This window comes from Protopterus annectens, chromosome 3.part0 (genome assembly GCF_019279795.1).
Source record: "Protopterus annectens isolate FY-2018-M chromosome 3.part0, PAN1.0, whole genome shotgun sequence".
Lineage (NCBI taxonomy): Eukaryota > Metazoa > Chordata > Ceratodontiformes > Protopteridae > Protopterus > Protopterus annectens.
The window spans coordinates 1,105,208,674-1,105,216,939 of NC_056731.1; positions in this window are offsets into that span (position 1 = coordinate 1,105,208,674).

Consider the following 8,266-nt stretch of genomic DNA (forward strand, 5'->3'; position numbering starts at 1 on the left):
GGTTTATTAAAATTCCAGGTTTTAGAATTCATTTTAAGCATATTCGCATAATTCCTCTAAATATGGCATAACACCAAAGTACTCCACGCAAGTACGATATTGATAAATGGTAATATGTGTGGCATGAGGCTATCTTCCAGTGATCTGATAACATGACATAAGCATTACTTTTAAATACTGATTGTGATACATTTACAAATCAGACTACTACTACCTACAAAATGATGGGACCTCAGTGAGCATTTTTCCATTTATAATACATTTTCCATTGAAGTATTGAGATGGCTACTTCCAGGAGGCTAGAATGTGTCCAGGTGCCCAATTGGACTGAGGAGGAGACCAAACAGATGCAGACCATCTATGCTGGAGTGGAGGACTGGATGACAGCCAGGCCAAGGAACTTCGTAATATCTGACATTTGGAACCGGATTGCAAGTGAGCACAGAAGACAAACAGGGATCTACCGAACTAGAATGCATGTTCGCCACCACTACGATGATGTGCACTGAAGTGATGCAGAGGGTTGCTGAGGTGCAGAGACAGACAGTGGATCCCTACAGTAAGTGCTACAATCCTATGTATAGCTGAGTATTCCTATGGAATTTAGAGATATGTCACAAACATATCAGACAGATGGCATTTATAATCATTAAGTAGCTGTTGTGACAATTAGCTCATCTGGATAATTAAGAAGACATGGTGACTGCTCTCCACATAAATTTGGGTTCTATTCCCATGCTGTTAATTTATTTACTATTTATAATATACATAATTCTGAACTTTGTAGATGTACATCTGTTTTCCAACATATACAATCACATTGCCAAAGTAGTTAGAAAAACCTTCTATATAGCACACCTAATCACAAAAGGGTTCACATCTAGATCAAGAGAGGTCATTCTGCCCCTCTACTCATCGCTCATCAGGCCCATAATTGAGTACAATGCCCCATTTGGGATGTACCTTACCAGACACCTGCAACAGCTGGAGAGACCTCAAAAATACCTCACCAAGAGGATCGTGGGCCTCAAACAGATGCCCTATGCAGCTCGACTAAAGAAGCTCCAGCTCTACTCAGTTGCTTACCGCCTACTCAGAGGCGATCTCTGCCTGGCGTTCAAGGCTATGTCTAACCCGGAATTGTTGGACATGCTCCACCTCAAGAAAACCAAATCCATTAGAGCTACATGCTCCAGGGATTTAAACCTTAGCACAACAATAAACAGGACATGCTGGAGGGATAGATTCATATCCCAAAGGCTTCCCTCGCTCTGGAATAGAATCCCAGTCCATGTTAGGCAGAGCCCCTCGCTGACCCTCTTCAAGAGAAATCTTGATGAGTGGATGGGAAATCGTAAATTTACTCCTGGGATCACTTCTATGGCCCTGCTGGACAGAGGCTCAGGAATCTAGTCTAAAAGGGAGGCGAAAGCCAACACATTCTGGCTAGGCTTATAAATGCCCTAGGGCAGATAGCCTAGTACCTACCTATGAACCTATAACAACATAATTTCACACATCGACTGTAGTAGTGTATCACTCACACTTATAGCATTTAGGCCACTGATGACTATGCATTTCATAGTTATCTGTTACAGTACGGACATACCACCTTCTCTAGCAGTATATGTCTGAACAGTAACTCCTACATAACTTCTTTACTTCATTCCTCATGATAAAGTGAACATTCTTACTACAGTTCCATTGTTTGAGGCAATAGGAATGCCTGTCCAACTGGTTATGCATATGTTTTCAGTTATCTGCTGACAGCATCTATTTCTTTACAGTGTAATGGCCAATAAATGTCAGAAAGTTCCATATTTATCCATTATCTTCAGTAATTCAGATTAACACAAGCTGTACATGTTTGTTAATGTATGGTGCCTGATAGTTTGGCCTGTAAGGAAACCATTCAGCATACCTATATTTTGGCGTGCTGTGGGCACAAATGTATACAGAGGAAACATTATCATTAAATTATCATTGTTTGTGTGACTGTGATGCCCGTGCACTGGCCCAGCAATCAAGGAGCCTCAATCCTCACCACTAACACCAGTGAGGGGCATCCATATAGGGAAAGGATAATAAATACACAGTAAAGTACAATTTCCCTTAAGAGCACACAAAGATCACAGTCAGTCTGGGGCTGTTTTCTCCCTTTCTCTCCAGGTCCCCAATACGACTCCCCACTAGCACAGCTATACGGTCCAGATCTCAGCCTAGTAGGCAAGCTAAATCCTCCAGCATCCTCTCTGTCCAACCAGTGCTTCGTGTCCCTGCCCAAGGAGCTGACACACACACTGAGATAAGAGTTATATACAACCACACAGACACTCCTGGGGAAGGCTAGCACAGGTTCTCCAGCTGTGCCCCTTTTATCCAGACCATATGGTAGCACCACTTGCCACCACCCACTAAAAATTATCAGCTACTGAAAGGCCCTTATGAAGGGGTGTCCAATTATACTGTGCAATATTATTATCCAAATGGTAAGTGCAACTGAACAGTCAAGGCTCATTGGAGTGGCTTGGACAGTATCACTATATACATACAATGTACTCTAGAGCTTAAATTATCTCTACACAAAACAGCCACAGTTGAAAAGTTTAAAACTATTTAATAATAAATAACAGAAACACAAAACAATACTTTTTACTACACAGTGCTAATCAAGAGTTCAGAGATCACAGAGAAATACGTAAAATAATACAGTATAAAATTTCTGACATCAATACAGAAAATAAAACTAATCTAATCTTCCTAGTTCCTAGCTATATCTAAGAGAAAACACAGTTCTAAAATATACTTACATATAGAACACAGGCAGAGTGCTGGTGAGTTGGATGTTCTCGACAAATGCTCAATGCCCTCATTCTTTCTGTCCTAAAATTGATAACACAGTACCACTGATTCATTTCTGATTACATAATTTCTTTCTGGTTCCCAGGCTAACACAAACTCAGAGGTTAATAGCCCTTTTGATCTTGCAGCTGGTCAGGAAGCCAGAGCAATAAAATAAATTATACATGTAAATTCTAGCCATTAACTCTGGCCTCAAAACAATAGGCAGAATGCCTCCCTCTAGACATCTCGGCTTCCAGTTTTAGATCAAAGAATTTCACAATGCTTGACTTTTCAGCTTTCTTACAGCAGAGTGCACTGTTGTTACATTTTTTTCAGTTCAACATCCAATACATTTAAGAGAACAAGCCCATGGCTTACATTAATATTTACAAATGACAGAATTATCTACAAAATTCTATCTAGCTAGGCTGGCAGCCTTCACCTATCTTCACAGTGACAAGGGAGATACTTTACAGCCCAGCTAGCTGGAATTTTGTAAATAATTATATGTCATTGGTGAATATCAAAATGATGTGTGTAAGATGCTTGTGTTACAAATGTATTAGAACTGTATGTCATGTGTATATCAAACTGGTTTGTACAGATGTGTGTTAAAAAAGGTATTTTATAAAGTGCTTGTGCTTAAAATGTAACCCCTTTGTGTCCAACTGGAAAAAACAGAAATGTACATGCACTATTGTAACTGTTTAAATGCATATATTTTAACAGTCAAAACTGTAATACATGAGGTTAACTTCAAAAAGAAATAACTGAAATTAAATGACTTTATGGCTATGCCATAAAAATGGTATCTTTCAGTTTCAATGCAGCAAGGAGACACAATGTCTAAAACTAGGGAGCTTTCTGTATTATCTCTAGGGTGAAATAATTACTACTCTTGAAATGTGAAGGAATGTAATTGTTTTATGACTTCCAGCATCTGCCAAAGATCTGATGTCTATGTATTTTCCCAGGTAGATGCTAAATACTGTCAGCTTCCAGCAGTGGGGGTTTCACCTGGGATAGACTCAGATGACAAGAAATGATGTAATTCTGCAAGCTATCCCAGCAGTAATATTTGAGATATTAATTTGAGAAGTCTCTTAGGGAGACAGGGCATTCTGTATTCTGTCTTGGACCTGACAAGAACCATTCACCACACATTCAGCTTGCTCTGATGAAGTAAGTTTCTAGGGACCAGTAAAATTTTCTTGGATATAGTCAAGAATATACCAAAACTTAGTTTGGATATTCTTCTTTATTTATTTGAGATTGTCCTGCGATGTTGCTTTAAATAGACTTCAGACTTGGTAAACCCAACCAAAAAGATAGCATACTTGACTGGGTACTAGTAAATAGTAACCCCCAACTGTACACTGCTGGTACCCTCCACGACGACCTAAGTGACCACCTTCTCACTTACATAATGAAACAAAAAGCCATCAACCAGCAACAACCCTTACTCAGGAAAGTCAGAAACAAAAGGTACTTTGACCCTACCAAATTCCAACAGGAATTTAACTCCTGTAACTGGGCTATGCTAAAACACCTCCCCTTAGATGAGGCAGTTGTATTTTTTAACAACAAATTCCTTGACATCCTAGATTTGCATGCACCTGTCCGCTCAAAGTGTACTAAATTAGAAATGGCATCCTGGCTTTCCAAAGAGACTAGACAAAAAATTATCAGTAGAAACAAAACATGGCCTCAATGGCGCTCCACCAAAGACCCCCATGACCATGTTAAATATAGGCAAGCTAGGAATCAAACTAAAAAATCCATAATGCAAGACAAAAAACAATACTATAGTAATTTACAAACTGCTACCCAGAATAATCCCCAAAAGTTCTGGGCAGGCCTGAATAAATTACTTCATCCTGGTAAAACATCTACACCCACCCCTGCCGCTACCATTGATAAAAGCCCTGAAGAAGTCTCTAACAGTTTTAACTGCTTTTTTACTGAGACAACTCAAGCCCTAACTAATCAATTACCTCCTAGATCCTCTGGCCCTGACAGTATCACCTCCAAAAACCAACTCTCGTTCAGCCTTACACCAGTGTCTACGGCTCTAATTCGGTCCTTGATCAAAAAACTAAAACCTACCACCCTCTCCGCCGACAAACTCCCAGCCGAGTACCTACAAATATCAGCTGATGCCATTGCCTATCCAATATCAATACTAATTAATCGCACCATAGCAGAGGCTAAAATCCACACCATTTGGAAAGATCCTACATAATCCCACTGCATAAAGGAGGATCATCCACTGAATTCTCCAATTATAGACCAATTGCCATACTTTCTCCACTTGCAAAGATAATGGAAAAATGTATACATAAACAATTCATGCACCATCTAATCCAAAATCACCTTATGGCTGATAATCAACATGGCTTCCGACCTCACCACAGTACAACCTCAGCCTTACTGGCCTTCACCAATACCATAAATAATAACCGGAACAATAATTACATATCCTCAACTCTCTTCTTGGATCTATCCAAGGCATTCGACATGGTCGATCACCAACTTTTGATTGACACCCTGCAAACTTTCGGCCTAGACTATAAGGCCCTTCAGTGGTTTTCATCCTACCTCAGTGGGAGGCAGCAACTTGTTCTCTGACAGAACAAGCTCTCCAACCTGTTACCAAATACCCTCGGAGTACCACAAGGCTCCATACTAGGGCCCCTACTGTTTTCCATCTTTATTTATGACCTACCTACTGTCATCCCTAATGTCACCTGCATTCAATACGCTGATGACTCCACCCTGGTTTGCTCAGCTACATCTCCCTCAGACTTGAGGTCTGTTACCCAGTCCACATTCAATACTTTGGAAAACTGGCTCTCCAATCGGAGACTGTTATTAAACCCCAAAAAAACTAAAATGTTACTATTCTCTCCAACACATAGGTCTACAACTTTTAACTTCACTATAAATGCAAAATATGGCACAATAATCTCCCCTGACCCCTCTACAAAACTACTAGGTGTCATCATTGACAACAACCTAAAATTTGACTTACAAGTAAATCAAACTATCAAGACCATCATAAAAACTTGGGTCTTTGTATACAATAAAAGCCTTCCTAACCTCTCCAGCCAAGATTGCTACAGCTCGCTCTCATCTACTTGCTACACTGCTATATGCTTCCCCCCTTCTCTCCAATCTAAACAAGGCTGTACTCAGACTGTCAACCTGTTGTAATCACATTGCCAGATTTGCCACTGGCCTGCCTTTTAGGATACACCACTGTATCAACCTCAAACAGCTTGGGTGGCTTGAACTACCAAATCTAATCCAATACAACCTCCTGATTATGGCCAATAAAATTCTCTATAACCCAAGTCATACACCAGCTCTTAGGAACATAATCACCCCCTATAACAATCCAAGATTGCTTCGATCCTCAAATAAACTATTAATTCAAACCATCAAAACTAACAATGCAGCTGGTGATGCCCTATTCGCAAACTCTACAAGTAGAGTCTGGAACCTACAGCTGACATCACAATGCTCTCCTCCATAGACCAGTTTAAAACCAAACTTAAACAACACCTGGCACTAAACTGGCTATGCCACTGTAATAAGCCTGGCTACCACTAATTAAGAAATGTTGAATAAACTAGTAACCTAGTTACTGTCTATTTGTTCCCCATGTTGTAAGCAGGGGTAACCTTTAACCTGTGAACTTGTCTATTCATGATTGTCTATGTATACTTTCTATATATCTCTATATTGTTTCCACACTATTCTATTTACCTGGAGACTTTATTTTGTAATGAGTTTGCAATGTTTTTTACTGTATCTGTTTATGCTGGAGCTTTTCTCCCTGGGCCTCCGCTGAAAATGGACATATATCCAGTCGGACTATCACAGTCAACAAATGTAAAATAAATAAATAAAATAAATAATATTTCCTGTGGTTTTGAACTCTGCTGTCACTGTGAATATATGCTGAGTATTTTCTTGCTCTTTTATTATTTATTATTAAATACATTTAAACTTTTCATTGTGGCTGATCGGTCTAGAGATATTTAAGTTTTGAGAGTACTTGCATATTTATTTGGTGACGCTGTGTGACTTCTAATAGCTTTGCTCTTGGTCAAACTACCATTTGTATTAATATTAATATTACACAGTAAGATTGGACACCCTTTGTTAAGGGCCTTAAGTACTGATAAGGAGTTGGCTGGTGGCAGTGATAACTACCTTATAGTCAGGGCAAAAGGGGAGCATAGCTAGTAAACCTGTGCCAGCCTTTCCCAGCTGTGTGTATGTAAATCAAACCACAAAGAGTGAGTGTGTCAGCTACTTGGGCAGGGACACGAAGCACTGGTTGGACAGAGAGGGTGCTGCAGGTCTTGGCTTGGCAACTCAGCTGAGATCTCAACTCTATAGCTGTTTCAGTCAGGAGTCTTACTGGGGATCTTGAGAAAGAGGGAGAAACCAGCCCCAGAGTGACACTGGTCTCTGTGTGCTCTTAAAGGAAATTGCACTTAATGCAAAGAGGTGCATCTGGAAATACTGTGTGTACCTGTCATCCTCCTAGTGTATGTCCCCCACTGGTGCAAGTAGCGAGGATTGAGGCTCCTTGATTAATGGTCCAGTGGTGGGTCATCACAGTTTGTTTCACACATAATCGAATATTCTTCTCTACATAACTGCTTACTGATATTGTTTATTTTGTGCATGGTTATGAATATTCGTCAAATTCCTACGAATATGCTAGGAAAACTTAAATGTCCATTTACAGCAGCTGTTTAAATGCAGGGTTAGCAAAGCTTCCTACAGACTGTCTGACAATATTTGTGATATTGGATGATAATCTTACATTCGACATGCATATACAAAATTGTATAAGAAAAATTCATCAAAAACTAAGGATGCTATACAGAGCTAAAAATCTTCTCATTAATGCAGCTAAACTACTCTTGCCACAACTTATTTCCTCCCCACACTTCTTTATGGTGTTCCTATACTCACTCACCTCCAGGCTTCACACAAATTAAAACCTGAACAATGCTATAACAAAGTTGCTAAATTTGCAGCAAATATCCCATTCAGAACCAACCAATGTATAGCACTAAAACATCTAAATTGGTTAGAACTTCATCAACTAACAGACACAGCTTCTTAACACCTATACAAATATTCAGTATCCCTCTGCCTGTTCAGCACTAAAAAGCATTCTATATGCTCCCAATCGGTCACTGTGATCCAGTGACAAAAACCTCCTGTCCGTCTACAAACCTATCATATCTGCTGGGCATTGTCTATACTCAAACAATGTTGCTAACACCTGTAAAGCCTTACCTGCATCCATCACGTCAATATCTTGCCTCATATCTTTCAAAACCACTCTGAAAGACTTTCTAGCTAAAATCTGGCTCTATTCTTGCTCAAAACCAGAATA